Source organism: Diprion similis, chromosome 1, assembly GCF_021155765.1.
Source record: "Diprion similis isolate iyDipSimi1 chromosome 1, iyDipSimi1.1, whole genome shotgun sequence".
Lineage (NCBI taxonomy): Eukaryota > Metazoa > Arthropoda > Insecta > Hymenoptera > Diprionidae > Diprion > Diprion similis.
Window position 1 is genome coordinate 11300171 of NC_060105.1, and position 18457 is coordinate 11318627.

Here is an 18457-nt window from a genome sequence, read left to right on the forward strand (position 1 = left end):
ACTTCAGCTTAAAGATCTCCTTTTATTGTTCGTCATTTTGAAAAATGTTTTAATTTTTCGAAAGCTTACGAAATTCTGCACAAGTTGAGTAACAAAATCAGCTGAATCCGTTAATTTATCCCATGGTTATGTGATTGATTAAAGTTGAAAAGTTTGAAAAACGATGTTTTAGGGGGAAATTTTAATATAGTTGTACCAGCTGTGGACATTTTTTCCTGACTAAATCCTAAATTAGGAGTTTCTTCAAATTTGCCAAAGAATGACGTATTATATTTTCAAATGGCATAATTTCTAGCTATCGATTCTCATCCTAAAAACAATAAAAGTGATTTTGTGAAATCAACATTCTAACAAAAAATAAAAAATATATGCGACGTGGTTGTCCCAGTGTGATTCACGGTGGAAATGGTACAAGTGATAAAATGGTGTTAAAAGCGTATCCTACAGTAAATTCTCACATCCTTTACAAGGTGTCCTTTTACTCGAACCAGCCAGCCCACGTATTTATTCCGAAAGCTATCCAATTAAAGTTAACGCGGATTCGAATATCCTTGTATTAGTAGCGAACAAATTCTTGAACAACTCTTCTTCCGCTCACCTGCAGTGCGTGCAGCGTATAGCAATGAGGTGTGGCATCCGATCTGACGACGTAAGGCAATAATCTGGTGTTGCACATATTTCTCGCGCGTTTATACATTCCTCATTTCCATCCAAGCGATCCTACAATGCTTGTTTAGAAATAGAAGGGTTAGAAATTCTCATTAATGTCCAGTTGCAGCTGATGCCGAGCCTTTTCCATTCCGGTTCAGCATGTATCAATGGTCAGCCGTTTGCACGGTCCTTAAGTCTTGGACCGGAAGGCCTCACCCAGAACCCCAAGAAGTTATTTACTTTCTGAGGACCATCGCGCCAAACGATGAACTCAACTTCCGTTGAGCCGCAGATATTTGACGGTGACGAGTGACATGACTTGTGTGTAAGAGTAGGTACAGCATCCCAGTGAGGATTGGCAAAAATCCGTGAAAAGCAATCTCGTTTTCGAGGAGGATTTTTAATGTGAATAGTTTCGAACGGAAAATCCTCCGATGGTTCCAGATCTTATCTTACATTAGTCGAAGTCCAGGATGAATGGATTTGAAAAAAATGCTTGAGTTTCAGAACTTTTAATAGGACTTTGAAAATGATCCTCGACTTCAGACCATGCTCCATCATAAACCCAGTGCGAAAAACGTCGAGAGACTATTTCGTTACATTGTATCAATTATTTGATGTCAGAGTTTTAAGAGTCTGAAGTTCCGCTCAAAGATTGTGGAAATGAATATCCTGAAAAATTGAAAAAAGATCTCTTTGCAATCCAAGTCTATACCCTATACACTGAGCTCCAAATGTGTTCCGAATAAATTATTATCCGAATTTGAATATCTTGAATTTCATTTCCTGACCATCTGTCTTGGGGCTTGCTTGTTAATGTAAGAGTGTGAAGGTGCAACAGGGTGCAAGCTACTCGGGATTTGGAAATTAAAAAGGTCAAACCTAAACAGGTTTCGCTATTATATTCTAGACCACAATCAAGGAAACCAGGCATTGGCAAATTTTGGAGAAAAAGATTGCCCTAATTTTGTTATTAGATGGTGTCATGGTAGAAAAGCGTAAATAATTTCTTCTCTAACACCCTAAATACAAGTCACTAGACACAAATATCACCGCGAAATAAATCACAAAAAATTTCTTTCCAACGCCCCACGATTACTCTACCTCATTAAAAAACACTCCGACGTCAAAAGCCCGGAGAATTTGTCGTCAATCACTCTCCAAAACTATCGCCCACGTTTGATCGTAAAATATCGAAAACAAGCGTGCGTGGATCAGTCGATCACAGGCACTCAGGTTCCTAGATAAAGCATTAGTCAGAGCGTATTTCTTCGGCGTGGGAAAGATTCGATAAACGAATTCTACCAAACATTGGATGATGGCTTTCGTCTGACCTCAGTACATGGTGCTGTTACTCGATTTTTTCTGACATATTCATGTACCCTCCTTCAAAACACTTCGGGACGAGAGTAAAACCATGAATGCGCATGTTTCTGAGCTGTGGGCGCGACGACGCGTTTCTCAATAACTTTGGTAACAGGTGTGCTACTCCATGGTTGTTGGTTGTTGGTTGTTGTGGTGCTACAACCACGGATCAAGTGTCTGTGCCCCACCGACCTACGCGTCAAATATTATCATTGCGTGGGCAAACCTCCAAGTGTTTTCAGTCTTCCACTTGACGCTATTGCAGTGGGAATGCACTTGTAGCCGTAGGCCTAAGGCCTACCTCCGTTTTTGGTGCTCTGAGAAACGTGCACAGACTATATATCGCGTAGTAAATTAACTTTTAACTGGCACCTTGGGGTCGTTCGTGAGGTAAAAGTTTTTAATCGCGATTTTTGTAACTTGAAAGTTTGAAAATATATATGAGTTGATAGTTTACTAACTTAAAGTTAAGAATTATTGTTGCGACCTTTTTTATTCCGTAAAAAATACTGAAGTGAATACTGAAAGAAAAATTCAAGTCAAAACATCAAAATACTTCGTTATAGCAAGCAATTTTCGGTTGAGGTCTTCAACGACCCCAAGGTGCCAGTAATGGTATAACAGATAAAGGTGCCAGCTAAAGTTTAAAATGAGGTTGAGGTTTGATTTTAGTTCGGAAAGAATTGTAAATCATCTTATTGTCAGATGTGAGAAAACCAGAAAAGAGCTGTCTAAATTCTATGCAAAACGATTCAAAACAATCTCCAAGTCGTTTTTGCTTGATTGCTTCAAGTTATTTCTTCATCGTCCTTTAGAGTGTTTCAAAAATCTATAGCAGCCATTTTTTCCGAGTAGGAAATGGAAACATTTTTAATTAAAAATGTTAGCAGCATTTCTTTCGGGAAAATTTGACATTTCGTATCGTTAATATATTAATAGAGTTCAATGCAATCGATTAACGAAAATGATGCATAAATTTGCAGCTTGGCAAAATATCTGTAGCAAATTGCTTATAACATAAAAAATAAAAATAAAAATATTACTCTTTTCCTTTCAGGACTATCAACGTGCAGAATGGAAGAAAAAAATAATATCTCTGACCAATTCCTTTCGCATGAAATTCTCTGTACTAAATACTTACGTTGAAACGAAAGGCTTCAAACTATACCGGGTGTAATGAAGCAAAGACATTATCCATTATCGATTTCGTTATCGTTATTATAAGTGCCAATTGTCCATTAGTTTGCGGCAAAGTATATCCAAGTAATGCAGAACATTTTCTTATGCCGTTACTTTGTTCACTCGTAAGTCCTCCCATTTTTATTATTATCTTTAATCTTTTTCTTCTCCCTTTTCTCGCTTATATCTTCCTCTATTCGCCGTCTGCATGGCGCCATTAAACCAAGCCGCACCTTTTCTCCGTGATCTGAGTAATAAAATCGATGATTGTTACGGAATACCCACTTTAATCATTCACTCAGCTTGTTCTTCGACTTTGATTTTTTTATTTTTATTCACTCGCGCGCTTTCTCCTCTACATTGATTTTATTCTGACCACATTATCTTAATATTTTATCACAAACTTCAACTTCTTTCTTTTTTTTTTTCGTTGTAATGCTGACGTCCCGCAGGTTTTACTCGTCGTATTTGATATTCCTGCAATGATATCGATGCATATATATTTCGTAATTTTTCCCAGACTCGTAATCCAGTCCGATTCGCCATCGCACGTCGTTTTAATTGAAGAGAGGCTCAAACGTGTTTCTCATGAAAGCTATTGATTGATTAATTAGTCTGGTTCTGGTACAAAATCTGAAAGTATCTTCACTTAAATATTCCTTTATACAATCTATAAATCAAATTTAACTTAAGATGTTGCTGTGCTCGAAAGTAACTTACATCAAAGATCTTTAAGCACAAATTTCGAATGCTGAGATGGTACAGCCTTGATATCTCAATCAAACTGTTCAATACACTTCCCCACGTGTATTTCACTCGATCCCTGAGAAATGGATCCAAAAAATGGATGTTCAATATTTCAGGTGTCAGGTTCTTCCTTTCATTACAAAACCGTTCATGAACTTACCAACTTCTAACATCGGGCACACGTGTGTGTATGTGTGCATATATTTCTTCTTCCTCTCAACTTAAGCTTCTTGCATCGAAGAATTGCTTCTCGACACAGCCAGGCTTATGCTTCTAACCACACATGCTTACACTGGTCTTCCGCCCAAGTGCTAGTCAAGGTATGCAAATGCTCGTGCAGGGTGGAGTAAAGCAATTGGCATTAGACTTGTGCTCACCGGTTCACCCTGAAACTACGTGTATTTAATTATCACAGACGGGTCGAGACTCGAGTCGTGCATAGCACAACGATGTGGAGCTGGGGTAAAATCAACTCTACCTACCACGATTCAACTGAGATGATCGTAATCTACACGCACTCCTTGGACACTCGTTGTACGAGTGTCACTCCACGAGAATAACATTTTAACACATACATACCTACCTGGGGGACTGCTAATTTCTTGCATATGAAGCTTACACATACCGAAAACACAAATCGCGACAAGCGGATGACGTAGCTGAAGGTGTGTCGTTCAATTTATTGTGGACCCTGATAGAATATTAAGTACTGCAGAAGGGGAAATAATCTTTGGCATTTGAGAGATGCTTAAGTTTATACGGGCGTTGACCACGCTTTGCTGTTGCCTTAAACAGCAATAAAGATGAGCCTGAAAATGAGCATCGCAGGTTTGTTTTTTTGGCGGTAAATGATTTGTCCTTAATTCTTACGTTGCACACCTCTTGTGTATAACAATGGTGTTAATAAATGGGGAAAAATGAAGATATAGATTTAAATAAGTTGAAAAATTTTCGGGATACTATTTAACTATTATATTTCAAAGGGAATTGGTTGTCTTTAGCAAAATCAAATTTTGAATGTGGAAAAAAAATTCATCAAACACAAAAATACTGGAAAATCGATCACTGTACTCATAAAATTATTACTCACTTTAGATATTTAGAGATTTTGAGGTGAAAATTGACTGAGTAACTTGACTCAAGACACAGGTATTTAAGAGAGAAAAATGTGGAGATACTGGGCGATAAGAAAAGGTATTTATTTGAGCGAGTAAAGTTGAATTTTTGGAAAAAGAATGAATTAACGAGTTTTACGATATTTTATTAATTATCGTGGATCAAATCAGATTATTCTCGGTGTTTTTCATATGAAATTTAAGGTGAACATGCCACGGGGTCATTTTGACCCCAGTGTGCAGCGTAAGTGTTAATGTAATTCGTATAAACGTGATTAATGTAGAAATATTGAAGCTCTACATTTAGGTGAAAATATTGTTTGAGCAAATTTTTCCTCAAGTAAATGCCGGCAGCTCTATATTTATGAATTTTTGAATCTAATCAACGATTGAAAATAATTTAAAAAAGTAACGCTTGGCGTTCTCTCTTAATTTCTCGACTAACATTGGCGATAAAATTTGCATACGTTTTCACTGTGAGTCAATTTTTGGTATTTGGCGGCGGCTTTGTGTACATTCTAAATATTATTCAATTAGATTAGAATTATTTACAAGTGATTCAAATTATTTGAGGCATGCTTTTCGACTCCTGAAAAAACGTGACCCCAGTCAGACTTCTTCAGTGTGATTCTTTGTAATCCTAAATCAACTTTTTCAGAGTGAATATCAGGAGGCTTAAACGAGTTTATATACTCGTACGTAGTCTTTCGATCATTGATGTCACAACTTTTCACGTATAGCGGTACTAAATGATCAATTAATTCGGACAAGTCGTCGGTTCTCTCTCATAAATCATGCCTATCCAATACATGATCCCATTTGCATTTTTGATCGAAAGAGAAATTTACTCTTGGGTTACTTTTAACCACTAAAATATCATAAAAAGATTTTTTCTTCGCGTGTCATTCGAGTTCCTTAAATTTCTCCATTGTTTACCACAATGTCACAACCAGTCGCAGAAACACCTTTCTAACCGTTCTTTGAATTATCTAACATCAACAATTCATCTCGCTGATAAAGGAAGTATAACTTGAAGTTGATTCAGCATGTAATATGCTTGTGTAGGCACGCGTGTGTTAAATTTAATATCACTCGACAACGTGACGTGTCTACAGTCACCTAGACAAACGCATAATCACAGCTGAACTGCACTGGATCCTGCCAAGATGCTGACCTTTATTTATGAATGACGAGCTTCCACGCGCAAACCCACACTTAAAAGTAGGAACCTACTTTCTAACGAGTATGTTGAATTTTTGCAAAAACTGCAATATGCCGGAGCCCACACTGTCTCTGTACCGCTTTAATCTGCAACGAATTACATCTGCTCAACACTTGCAACGAGTTCTCTTCTCAACCATGACGTTTAGTTGGGAAATTAGAGCAGTTAATCCATTCGTCCGCAATGTGCACGTGCGTTCGCCCACTGCAACGTGCATATTGCGATAATTGCATTAGGGACGTGTATAGGGAAGCATGCCAAGACCTCTGATATATAATCGATAGTTGATCAAGTGCCACTTGATCACAGAATATCCGCAATTCCCGGAACACATTCTTACTCGAACGGTTGATGCATTATGTGGTTATAATATCAATGCCATGCACGTATCGCATCTTAAGATACCACACATCTATCTCTTTTTGATGATAGCACGTTGCATCTTTTGGTTTTTCTTCCATCTTTTCGTGTCACTTTTAACATCAAACAGAAAGTCAAATATTAGGGGAATCGCACGTCAAACTTGTTAGTGGAAATTTCCTAACGATGTTTTCGCCCCGGGTTTCCACAAGTCATTATATTTTCAACAAGCTTTGGGAAACTGCTTTATCTTATGATACATCGTAGACTAATGATTTTCTTGTAACGTTCGTTTACATTATGTCACCATGTCACATTGCATGACATACGTGGTAATGCAGAGGTCTTTAGTCGCCATGTTACAACTCTAATCTCAAGAATACTCTGTATTTGATATTTTATCTGGAACAAAAACTGCATTCGAACTACTACATCATCCACCAAGGAATTGTACTCTATACTGACCTATACCAGCGCCACAGCATCGTTTATTTCCACGTTTTCTGCAGACTCGTTTTCCACGGTAATCATCGTCCGTATAGTCATTATTATAGTAATTGGTGCTGCGTGACTGACGTAACCCCGCCAGCTAGGATTTAGTCTTCAGATTGCAAATGGAATCAACCATATGCTTCGATTTCCAAGGTTTTGTAAGAAATGATTGTTTTCTGTTTCAGGTACGTTATTCCAGTTCGACTTTTTCCACGACTTAGCTTGATCCTCCTAACGTGTAAGTGTATACCGAAATTTATTCGAAATTGGAATATCAAAAAAATATCTATATATAAATGGAATATCACGATTGATAAACGCAGGCATCAGATTCGACGGATACGAAACAAGCAGATGGTTCTTTGATCATAGTATCAATCCTATTTTCTCCATTCTCTCCATGAGATATATGTGCTTTATATTACATTAATCCATATGGGTCCGCAGAGTTGGACCGTTCGAATGCCATTTGGGCATTATTTACAATGGAACCCACGTAAATTTCGGTCTCACGAGTGTCTCGTAGTGCCCGGAGTTTCTCTGTTCGAGTTTTTAGTGGTGCATTTCCGACGACCAAATCGAAACCTCAGCTATTGTCTTGACTTTCTTATTCGATGCATCGTGGCTCCCCTTTTTCGTATAAAATTTACTGCTTGCCCCCCGCAGGAGTCGTAGACTCTCACGTATAAATAACAAGTTACACACGTATAGTTGTGGTATTTCTAGATACAACTCCAATAAAATGCATTTCCCCAGGGGTCTTTTATTTCCCGTTCAACAAATCTGTTAGAAGAAAGGAAACCGGCTTTTCGGCTGCAGCTGCTAACCGTCACGACTGCATGTCGATTGCATCGTGTATAAACGCATCTGAACTTCAGCTGTGGAGAATATGTCGATTTTCACGTGGAATGATCACGTCTAACTTGAACTCACGATCAGGAAGCTTGGATCAATATTGGTCATTTTCAGGCCTGGACGTAGTTCTGGTAAAGCTTCTTTTCGGCTTTAAGGTGTATATAAAGACCCGTTGTACACCTCGAAAACGCGGGGATGCAAAACTCTTATACCACTCAAACGATCAGAGTTAAACTTGGGCAGTTAATGCCTTATTTTGGGAAAAAGTGGAGCGTCTTTTTACTTTTTCAAAATTTTGAAAGAAATTTTACAGATTGGTTACCACTCACAAAAATTGAATAAATTTTCACAGTTACACTGAATGGATCGACCTATGCGGTATGATGCCACTCGGCGGTGATGAAACACACACTTTGAGCCCAGTCCCATGAGATTTGATGGTGAAATGACGAAATGGCAGCTGATCTGGTTTTCGATTACGAAGTACACCGAAATCTCATTTTGGCGACATTTGTTACCGACATTACACGCATGCCGGTAATGTATGCGTGTAATGTTAGTAAAAAATTACCGACAGGCATGAAAGGTCGGTAACGAATTTCATCAAAATGAGATTTCGGGGTACTTCGTAATCGAAAACCAGACCAGCTGCCATTTCATCATTTCACCATCAAATCTCATCGGACTGGACTCAAAATGTGTGTTTCATCACCGCCGAGTGGCATCATACCGGATAGTTCGATCCATTCAGTGTAACTGTGAAAATTTGGCCAATTTCTGTGGGTGGTAACCTGCCTGTAAAATTTTTTTCCAAATTTTGAAAAAGTAAAAAAACGCTCCACTTTTTGCCAAAATAAGGCATTAATTGCCCAAGTTTTACTCTGATCGCTTGAGCGGTATAGGAGTTTTGCTTCCCCGCGTTTTCGCGGTGTACAACGGGTCTTTATAAGCACCTTAAGTACAAACCGTTGTTCGATGGTGGGCTCAAGACTTCAAAAACGTATCGTTTACCTGACGCAGATAGCTTCGCGGTGGAACCTCTGATCGTTTCGTGAATTCTTAGCATTTTGAGAGAGCTTTTTCTGCGTCGCGATATCTCGACCTTGCAAGATACTTTACCATTTTATTCAACGCTCTCACGACGCAGTTATAATCTGTACTTAAACCTAGTACCTAGTTTTAAAAAGCTTGCATATGTGTATCTGACGTGTATTTTCATTCGAAAATCACGTCTGTGACAAGTTAATTGGCTTACGATGTAGTCTGGTAACCATAATTACGAGTTGACGCGTTGAATAACCTCGTTTACTGGCTGCGAGATCACCGCTTTTTGCTTTCACGCTTTGAATATAGTAAATGGCTCGACAATGACACGCCTTAAAACGTGTTATATTATGGTGAAAAATGATTATACCTACCTGAGAAAATTGAGCTCTGATTTTACTTTCTACACGTAGCATAAACGGTGACAAATATTTATCTGCACCTTTTTCATGTGTATGAATAATATGAATTAGATGAACCTCGGATCAGTTTACTCGTTCATTTTCACTCAAACTAATGTCAAAATTGAATTTTGAAGAATGTTTGCATCATTGTTAGAGAATCGTTACGCCATTCAGAACTGAAGTTAAATTCTTAACGTTGTTAGTGTAACAGACAATGAAAGTACCATGGTAATTGAAAAAAATTCACAGAACCTATCAGTGCTAATTGCATAACGTGATTACCTCAATGATCCTCGATTTTCTGGCTATCATATCGCGGAATAAATTGGCAGCAGAAATGACCACCAAACAGTTATAGATGTCAAGGCTGCCGTGACCAGGACACCAGATTTCAAGTTCTCGTTACTGGTGCTCGAGTAATCATTTCGGCCATGAAGTGCGCGTGAACGATCAGCAATTGCTTCCATAAAACGTTCGCTCGAAGCGATGACCAACGATGCGAACTCGAGTGCAAATGTGACGTGGGCCCGTTGCACAATTGCAGTCGTGTAGTTGGCAAAGCCCTGAAACTATCTGCAACTGGGTGCCGAACTGAGTTGAGCTGGTGTGCGAAATTACTCGCAGCATAATGCTTGCGGTGCTAATTGCTATTTTAATCAATGCCGGACTGGCTATTACTAATACAGTGTGACGTGCGATTAATATCACTGGCTGAAACCACGGAACAACCCCGTGATGAGTAATGCGTGACCGAAATAATTAGGTAATCAGGAAGTGGGTGTAAAAAATCAGCAAATTAATCGAGAGGAATAGGAAATACAAGTGGTATCGATTATTACAGATTTGAAATGAATTTTCCCTTCTCGAAAATAATACGATACCCTAATTCTTTTTATATGAATCTGCTTGCGATTAGACTGTTGAAAGAAAGCATTAAAGTAAGACCTTGAATAATTCTTTGCCACCTTGCTGGTACACGTTTTCGAATTTCTATGAAGTACGTATTTCATCATTTCGTGGCAATAATCGTCAAGGTATTAGAAATGATAGCTCATTATTGTCTCCAGACTTCTGAGGAATGGGAGATAATGGAAGAGCAGTTATTAGAAAATCTTTTTTCTAAAAGATTGTCGCAACGCTGATTACGAAACTGAGCTTACAATAACGAAACGAAGTGTGAAGTTTGTAATTTTTAGGTCGAAATTTGAATTTGCAATCGTAACAGAATCTGTAATATTATGGTGCCAATCCTTTTCTCAGACATTACTTAAACGTCTTGTTTCCTGCGCACTATAAAATCAACTAAACCTTTTGGTTGTATAAAAATAATGTTTGTTTGTATGTATATGAACCCTGAAATTCCGTTGTCAGGATCAAATTTTGACCATTACGACCTTTTTTTCTACGTGTGAGGTAGTTATTGATACCCGCACAAAAAGGAATCATCAGAATCAGTGCAGGTGGTAAGAATTGAATTGCGGAAACGCAAAAGCAAATCAAACAGAGTCTAGTGAGCTAAGCTTTTGTCGTTTACCGTGCTAGAAAATCTCTTGACCTTATATCCGCACACGGAAGATGCCATCGCGAAAGTGCAGTGTGCAAGTATACATGTATTTATATAAATGCATACGGATGAGAGCGAAGATTCTGAACTAGATGCGGGGATCTCGCTTGCTGTACCAGAAAATAAGAAATAACTGTTTGCTCAAACTCACGCCGAAATTGGCACAAAATTTAAATTCATTTTGCAACAACTAGTCATCCCATAATGCATGCTTCATACGTTGGACTTTGAATTTTTATGAACCACTTGATTTATAACTGAGGTGGCTAGTTTACCCTTGTTCATGGCAAGGATTTATGCACCTTAGATGTACCTAAATCCATTCACATCTGGTCATATTACTGGAATCTGTATCCGACGGATATCATATATACATTATCGTAACGCGTAACTGCACGATCTCTCAACCCTTTTAAATGTGATTGACAAGAAAGGTATCGCAGGTCGATTTCTCCGATTTGATTTCTATTGTAATATGTTGTAATGGACTAAAAACTAAGCGATACGTATTCTTTTTATCTGCCATTAAAGACTTTACGGGGGCGCAACCACCCTTCAAAGTAAGGCATGTCAAGAGGCGATTTGGCAGTTTCACCCACAAGAACGTAATATCTTTTAACCGATTCAACTGGAAAAGTTTTCTCATAACCAGAAATGAAAAATGTAATTTTCTCAACTTATAATAAAAAAGATGTCAAGTCAACCCTTGACATGCCTTGCTTTGGAGGGTGGTTTCACCCCGCTTAATAAGTCTAATGGCAGATGAAATTCGTGTTCAAAAGGATTAGACTTAACTGAGATCTGAAAGCAACGTGGACGTGCTGGATTCATCTGCAATTGTTCAAATAGAGAAATCAGGTAACAGCGGTGGTTGTTTCTTACGAATGTTATTAATCGATATTTTGTTCTGTGTATTGTTTTTCAGAAACCAACGTTCAAATCGGTTGAACGATTAGTTTAATCTTGAAATCGCAACAATCAGTACTGCTCTACCTTTTACTGCAGTCAACGTGCAAAGTATTGTAACTACACAAGTTCGTTGTGCCGTTATCAGGCGTCCTTTACCGTGGAAGAGGGCATAGCGGAATGTTTCCGGGAACGTATAATGTAACTTCGCGCGAGATATTACGGTCATGTTTCTTTCCACTTTAGGCAACATCATTAACATTGAGAGCTCGCACTCTCGTCCCATTATCTGAGAAAAAGAGAGATACGACTTGGGCTTCCATCGCAGTTTTGAAGCGTTCCTTTACGGGGTAAGACTTTTAAGACAATAAATAAAGCGAAGTTGTAAACTAGGCATGTGATGCACGTCGTACCGTAAGATACGTGATAGTCTCTTCGCATTCTTGCTGGATGTGGTCGCCCGGAAGCTCACCAAACCGTTCATATTTCTCTTAACACATGTGTGTTATACTCAAATCTAAGCAGGATCGATATTTTATGCAACATACATTGTAAGCTGTTAAAAAAATCCTTGAACTTGCGCCTAACGGAGTTATGTATCGTTTAATTATCACGGATGTAGACCTTCGTCCGTTCAGGTGTCAAAAGTTTCCGTGTCTACTTTCCACTGGAAACGGTTCTCAAGGTAACGGAATCGGATGGTTTCACAAGACTTAATGTGGCGATGACACATAGGCAACTCTGTAATGCATCCACGTGCTTTTAAACCTCATCCATGTTCACCGATACCTCAACTCCTGCATACGTAAACTTAAGAAGATGCACGAGTCCGTAGTCCATAAGAATTTTCATGATGAAAAAACAAAAACAATTTACAGAAGTGATTTTTCATCATTTGCACAGAATTCACACACCGCAATTGATACAGTCACGTAACCTTTTACTTTACATTCAAGTTTATCGGCACAATGGAATTCTTACCTCGCAAAATTTTCGATGAAAGAAACAGCAGCTGCACGTATAACGACGCATGTAGCTATATAATATTCTTCTTTTGTGGCCAATAAATTGCTTCCGCTTGTATGCTTCTCTTACGTGGTCATTGGACAAAACATCGCATGGTTTTCAATGATACCACAACCGCATTTCATCCAACTTGTTCTTCGGTAAGAACCTTGACGCTGAATTCACCGTGTCAAAGTTCCATAAAGCTAGCTACATGATCAACGTGTACCGAGCTTACCGCATAAGATTTACAGAAAGACTCGGAAAGGTAAGATCTAACCGTAACTGACGGCATACAGTTTGGGAAAACGTAATGCCAAGCTGTAGAGCCTGTTTGGTGAGAGAGCGTGACTCAGTGTATATTTTTCGGTTAAACCGTGAGATCTTGCACCTTCAGCGTTGGCCTGGATTGGTTTGCGTGCCTATACCACATTCCACGATTGACCTGGCGCAGGTGTGATTTGCTCGACTTCTTAACGTAGCATGCGAAATAAAAAATCACATGCATGCCAAGCGCAGACCCAAGTGAATTTCCGTGTTGCAAGTCACTTCATTGTACTCATGCGTATAAGAGTGAGAAAATATTTCTTTGCGCTGAACTGCAGAAATATCTTTATTAATTGCCTGCAATATGTTTGCTTTTCAATCGATTTTTGATAGTACTATAGATTCTTTCTAGAAGAAGTACAAATCATCCATGCATCAAAATGTCCACTTGATTAACCAGGCATCTTTTTATCCACGATGCTTATCCGTACCCTGACCAAGAAGAACGATACAAAATAAAAAGGTGCTGCAGAAATCTAGCACACTGATTTTTATTAGCACGTAAAAAATTCGATGAAGCACTAAGAACTAGTTTCCTCGTTAAATATTGTGATAAAATCCACATGGCGCTTGGTGCATCTGTTCCAATGCTAATTGGTTCCAACGACACGGGTTTAAAAGCATGTAATGCATAAACATACTCCACGGTATTTCCATATCAATTCGCATGGTATGGTCACGATATTAACACGCTGATTCACTATTATTAAGTGTAATACAGGCACCAAAACTGCACTAAACATCTTTGCTATGTACATGGAAATCGCACAAGTCTCTGTCATTGTTAACCAAATACATAGGTTTCTTCTTCGTCTGAAAAATCCTTGTTGGTACTTCAAATTTAAAAAAATAAAAATGAAGCGAATCAAAAATTCGACTCTAAAGTCTTGTCCAATTTCACGGGGAAGGCCCCGTATAACGTATATCGATTTTGCCAAGAGTTCAATCGCTCAGTGAATACAATTACCCTGACACGTACGTGAACCGATACCTATAACGAGCAGTGACTACCTGCACATTGTTAACATTCATCACACGATCTCGTGGCTGAGCTCAGTTTTTCGTTATTTTGCACGCGATCGTTTTATTTCTTTGGATTCCGACACGTTTCGATCAATCTCGAATTCTGCCAGTCCGTTCACCGTGACTTATTGGCCGCTGCCGTCCGGTAGAGCACTTTCACCATTATCGATACCGCATGAGTCACGACTTTGTTCTGCTTTCTCACTCAAGTACCTCTCAATTTTTCCCTCGCCTAGAGCTGTTGGATACTCTTATCACCAACTGACAACCAGATGTTGAAGTGCACAATAATTACTGCTCGCGAAACAGGAACAAATTCCATAGTTTTTCATTTTTCAAACAGTTCCAGCCACATATCGCTGCCAATGCACGAAAATCATCCCTTCGCGCAATGAATCATGTTTGGAATCGCATTCCGTTGTCGAGCGCATAAACCATCCAAGACTTGCACAACGTTCGGGGGCACGTTGCACTCCACTTCAACTACTCTACGGGTACTACGTTCCCATATCTATGTACACATACCCAGAGAATTACGTACATGAATATCAATGGCGTCGTCTCCATCACGGCACACTGCGCACAAGCCCGCAAGTTATCTGTATATCATTGACTTCCGCGGTTCGTGGGCTCTTTTATTTATTACCGTTGTATGAATAATATCATGCAATGCCAATGATCGGTATTTCATCGCGACATAAAACGTGTATCTACACGCGTACCATTTGCTAATGCAGGAGTAAATTTGAGCTTGATCCCGGAAGTCTTACTTGTGAAGGGCTCTTATTTCATTCATGCTTATGGACTTTTGTGCGTGCAGAACTTTTTCAAGTGAAGATGCGATACGTAATTGTTATTACACTGAGTTAGTGAATCGTGTAATCTAACCAGCATGTCTATACCGTAGCACAACTGGTTATGAAAACACAGTCATTCATCAAGCCAAGCATGACTAGTCGCATCTTGTTCGGCTGTAATACTTACGGCAAATAAAAAGCATCATGAACCATTGAAAAACTGTTTAAACTCTGAGGCTGGTAACAGTACTTAAGCATTTTGGAGGTATCGATTACTGTATGAAGGATCCGATTGCGTATTGTACTCGAGTAATGTGAACGGTTAGTTCGGTGAATACTTTAAGTAAAAAGTACCTGCGCCGTGACACGTGAAGCGTAAAATCGTTACAAGACTCTGAAATGGAAACTTTCGAGTAACGTTACGTGCATAACTTTCCTGTGAATTCCATACGGGAATCTATGAGCTGTGGAAAACCTTCGAGAGAGAAAAACTTTTCATCAACATTGTGCGCATGCCATTAGCTCGAGATCTAATGTAAGAAAAATATTTTGCATTCAAAATACAGTCTTAAATGGCTTGAATCAAGAATGGAGTCTGGTCAGTGGTTCGTGCAGCTTGTAAGAAATCTTAAAAGCCGTTATTCAAAGTGCTTATTACGAGTTGCATGAACGTATTGAGTTATGGCGTTCTGTGAAATAGCTTAAGGATCTATTGTCAGTTGGAGTCGCGCTAAATGCGTCGTAAAACGATCTACTTTAAATACAGCAACTTACTTGTAACTTCGTTTGATATAATTTTAAGCGGCGACATTTGGGAAACTGGAATAGAAACGGGCCAATACTTGGAAAAATCAGTGAATACGAACTTGTTGTGTAGTGTAATCCTGTGAAATTTTAATAAAGAAGATATCGAAACATGGCGCGTTTCGTCGAAAATCTGATACTTTATCTACATAAATCACGAAATGCAATATTATTTAATGCCCATAGAATATTTACCTGGAGTTGAAAGTTAAATAAAATATTGAAATTGATGTCGAGTGATGGACTCCATGGACTCTGGTTTTCTAGGATGAATTCATAGAGTTCCAAATTGTCGAATAGTCTAATGCTCGATGAACTATTTCTCATGCTCGAAATCCCGAGACGTCACTTGCATCTCATCACTTACTCATTGAAAAATGTTTTTTTTTTGGAAATTACAGTGAATTTTATACACATCTGTGATCTTTAAGGTTACATTTTAGAAAGGATTGATTAATTTTCCTGTCACCTCGGTTTACTCAGTCGAAATCCTGAGATCTCTAACAGTTCTCAAGCTGTTCTAACCACTGCAGTCCGATTCCGTTTAGTAATGGCGTTCAGGCGTTTGTTCCGTTTTATTGTTATCGTACATTGTTAGCTGGTGCAATTTCAGTTAATTATTTCTAGCCTAATGGTCATTAATTAACTAATTACTCGAAATATGAGGTCAATAGAAAATTCGAAAACGATTTTTATTACTGCACATATAAAAAGTTTTTGAATTTTACGGAACTGATTAATTGTACAAAAAAATCAGATCTTTCATAGTTTATGGGATTTATTGTAAAGCTTGAAAAACATTCTTTCGTCTTTCATTGAAATGAGTACCTACTCTAAACTACAATGCACATGTATCGTATCCGCATTCCTACTCTATAATGTTTTACAAACCGTTCATAAGTGTGTACATTATGTATTTACGGATCTATTTTGCACTGCATGTGGTTGAGGGAAAGGCTTGTAGACTGCGAGTGTAAAAAATCTCTCAAGAAATCCTGAGGATGCATAAAAGTCGAGTAATTTCGGAGTTGAAGTTCGTAACAAACTGTAATAGAATATTAAAGAAATCATTATCTTGCAACTTTATTTGAATGACTTTCACGGAGTTGTGTTTCCTGCACTTACGATTTATCTCATCAACCTCTACTATTCACTAATTACGAAATAATATTTTAATGCTACAAATACTTCAGTTCCACTTTTCAACTGATTAGATCCCAAAGTTCGATCTTCACGAGGACCTTCTCACTCGGCCGTAACTGGGATAAACTCTTACGTTTGAATGATACAAGAATAGGTTGAAAAAGCACACGGCTTACATATACAGTGATTGATTAAACTTCATTGTATCCGTACCATCCCATACGTCTGCTACACCGTACAAAAGTTTGACGATAGGATAATACCGTAAGAGTTAGATTCATCGATCATAACGTCAAATAAACGTGATGCGCTCCGAATATTTGTAGCCTAATGTAATCCTAAGAGATTTGATGCTACGTATTCCTCAGTTTATCAGTAGCTTAAGAAACTGTTTCTCAATCTAAATTGCAGGCATTCAACTTTCTCGAGTTTAAATTCTTACGAATAATTTCTACTAGCCAGTCTGGTTATTACAGAGTCTTTTACCGATCCGTGATTATTGTCCGTAGAGAACTGAAAAGGGCGAAACTTGATAAATAAATCCTCTGAATGCTGCTAAAATCTTATCGATAATTCGATCATTGGCTGCAGTTTTCTTGAGTAACGTTTCACCGCGGATTACAAAGTGTTTGCTTACCTATACCGATCCGTTTTACAACGAGCAATAAATATCCTGAATAAAGTGAGATTGCTGATTGTGAGCTGGTGAACGACGGCGCTATGATAAAAAATTACTGTTTTTCCGGCTCCACGGCGGCGGATCGACTATGAACGAAAACGGATAACCATGATGTGAGTTTTAACCTGACACTCAGACTTCTTGTCTGTTGTTTGTTTTAAGAACTTTCGAAATAATAGTTCTTGTGTGATTTGTTAGCCTGATAGCTACAGCCAGTTTTAAGTGGCTCGTCTACCTCAGGAACAAAGGTTGAAATCAAATGCAAATCTCTATCTGTGCAGGAATTTTTTTACTGCAATTGCAACGTTTGTTTGGGGCGGGGTTAAAGTTCCGAATGTTTCAAATTTCTAGATTTTCTCATTTTCGCACTTTCGGAACTTCGACTAGTCGGAATTACGTCCTTTCGGCATATTATCCTTTCGGAATTTTGCCCTTCCGGAACTTTGAGCATCGAATTTCGGACCATTCGAAACTTCGATGTTTCATCAAAGTTCGATTTTTTTACACTAAGTGTCTCCACCGAAATATTCAAAATCCGGCATTTTGGTACCTTTTCAGTCTCAGAATTTCAACCCCGTCCCCAGTCGTTCACCACGACCACCTATTATTTGCAAAAGCTCCATGATTAGATACATCCAACTTGAAATGGATACATGAGTGGAACCTCAGCTTGACTATCAAGAAAAATATGAGAACAATTCTTTTCCTGCTAATATTGATTAGCATGCGTGGCACCATTTTTTCCGTCGGATGTCTTACAGAGTAATAAGAATTT

The 18457-nt window shown here is 38.5% G+C and overlaps 1 protein-coding gene across 2 annotated transcripts in view; it reads left to right on the forward strand.

Moving 5' to 3' along the window:
• LOC124409867 (cadherin-99C) overlaps window positions 1-18457 on the forward strand; it is a 108504-nt gene that overhangs the window by 50042 nt on the left and 40005 nt on the right. Inside the window, exon 1 of one of the 2 annotated variants that reach the window (XM_046887796.1) lies at window positions 7348-7369. The exons of the other annotated variant lie outside the window; for it this stretch is intronic. The gene's annotated coding sequence lies outside the window, so the exon portion shown is untranslated. Of the gene's footprint in view, window positions 1-7347; window positions 7370-18457 lie in introns of those variants that run through there. 2 annotated transcript variants of the gene reach the window in all.